We start from the raw sequence: 2602 nt of genomic DNA, 5'->3' as shown, positions 1-2602 counted from the left end.
AATATCCTAATGGTGGTTGCAATGGGGTTAATCTACCACATGAACAGCTTTAAGGACACGTGGGAAGCTTCTGTATTGAAACTGAAATGTAAAATGTTCCGGATAATGTTCAGGGGTAATTGCAGATCTACAGACTCCATGTATGTGATGTCACTGATAATCTGATTATGGCAGTGAATGGATGACAAGACACAAGGCCTCTGACTTGGGAGGGAAGAGCAGATCATTTGCTTTATAATGCTGGAGCTGGGATGATGATTATATTGTGAGGTCTATCCCTTATTGTTTGTGTAACAGTTACCTGATAATCTACTTGTTCTCATTGGTAGATTAGTAATCCGTACATTAGGCTCATTCTCCTTCCAAACTCTAAGGACGTGGAGGGATTCTGTTTATAGACAGCAGCCAATCAGAGGAATCAGAGCTGCAGCAGTTTGAACCAGTAAAGAGAAAGGTGGGTGTGTTTCAGACTACCTTAGTTTAGCTACAGCGCTTAAAGGTAATCTGTGGTCATGCTTGGTATAAGGGCTATTTAAGTAGATTTGGGGGCTGGAGCCAGTAGTTATACTTTTGGGTCTTAATTTCACTTGTAGAACCTTAACGGGAAACTGTCATCACAAGGTGCATTTCTCAGTGGTGACATGTTCCAAAAGGGCATGTAATGCTCAATATAAATCATGTTTTGTTTAGTCCTTAAATCGTTTTACTATTTTACAATCCTTTAGTTTATCTTACCTGGTTCTCTGTCAGAATCCTGTGCTGAGTCCTAGTTTGGAGGGGCACTTCAAACCTAAATGGTCATCTGCTCAATAGCATCCCTCCTACCTTCCGCATCTCTCCTCATTCCTATTCAATCCAGCCCCTCCCACATGCTCTCTCCTCCTCCCTCCCCCTGCGGACGACCATTTAGATTTGGTGTGCCTCCCCCCCCCCCCCCCCAGTACTCAGCACAGGATTCTGGCAGGGAGCCAGGTAAGATAAACTAAAAGATTGTATAGAACATGTTTAACCAAAACATGTATTGAGCATTACATTAACTTGTGGAACCCGTCATCACTGAAAAATGCCCCTCGGGTTGACAGATTCCCTTTAAAATGTGTAAAATAAAACTATAATGATTTCTCCCAGGGGCAGGGTTGAGAACATAAGAATTGGGGTTGACCATCCACCAATACTAAACAGGGGCATGTTCACTTGTAGTATAAAATCTGCTGGATCTCATAGGCGCTCTATAGGCGCATAATCATATCACAGCTTCGGCTCACTGGGAGACCCAAACTTCAGAAGATCAGGGAACATGTTAAAGGAATATATGTATATTTCTTCAAGATGTTCCCTGAACCACCTTCTCTTTAGGTGGGTCATGTAATTCCTCCCCATGGATCACCTTTTCTGCTTTCTTGTTGTCTCTGTGGTTCGCCATCTCATTTAGATCACTATACGATGCAATTACGTAGACCCTCCACATGGGGATAAAAAACTCCTATGACAGTTACTGCCTACTACTAGAGTGTAGAAGCTTCAGCCTTCCTGACTGTATACTTATGGCCTCTTAGATTTTTATAAGAATATAGACAGAAGGATTATAACACTATCCTCCCAGCAGGCAGAGATGACCCAGTCCATAGCTGCCCATGCAAAGATGTACTGAGGCATCATGGGATTGATGGGATCATTATGGTATAAGCTTTTAATTAGACGCCCGAGTAATCATATGCTTTGTCGTACACAATTTCCCAAATAATTGATACAATTAGCACTGATGTTTAAAGGCAGAAGGAGATGTACTCAGCTCTCTTGTTTCCTTACATTCACTCTTTTCTGAAGGGAAATCAGATAAAACTATGAACTATCCTCCACCAAATTTCAGATATTCAAAAATACCAAAATAAAGAGGTTTTAAGGGACTTGTTTTCCGGGGAGACCTTGTGGAAAGGGAGTTGTCATGCAATGTAATCTGCAACTTCAATGACCATGTTTTGTTGGTGGCAGGACATAATACAATGGATAGACAGAAGGATTATAACACTGTCCTCCCAGCAGGCAGAGATGGCCCAGTCTATAGCCGCCCATGCGAAGATGTAATGAGGCATCATGGGATTGATGCGATCATTATGGTATATGGTGGCAGGACATAATACAGAGAAAAGTGAAGCGCAGAATAGGAAGGGAGAGCCAAATTACTTGTAATAAATACTAAGAGTTTTATACTAATTTGGACAACTAGCACTTCTGGTGAATTCAATGGAGTGAATGCTGTAGTATTCAACCAGAAGCCTGCTGCAGCTTTTGCTTACAGCAGAGGGGAGGGGCTGTGCAGCAGCTACATGCAGAGAACTAAGAGCACAGCAGGGTTAGGACACTTTTTACATCTGGCGGAGCTACAATCCTGGAATATGTAATCTCTGGTGGTGCGACAATCCTGGAATATGGAATCTGTTTTTTATAGTCCTGGTGCTACAAGTAAAATATATGGTAGAAACATGAATTAAACATCTTTCCAAAGCCAATTCCTAACTCAGTCTATATTTTGTGATGGATCCCCTTAAAGTTATGCATGCACTCAGTTCCCCAACACCACAAAAATGACACGGTACAGCAG

The sequence above is a fragment of the Engystomops pustulosus genome, chromosome 9, assembly GCF_040894005.1.
Source record: "Engystomops pustulosus chromosome 9, aEngPut4.maternal, whole genome shotgun sequence".
In the NCBI taxonomy this organism is placed as follows: domain Eukaryota; kingdom Metazoa; phylum Chordata; class Amphibia; order Anura; family Leptodactylidae; genus Engystomops; species Engystomops pustulosus.
The sequence above is the reverse complement of the archived record's forward strand: the minus strand, read 5'-3'. Positions refer to the sequence as shown.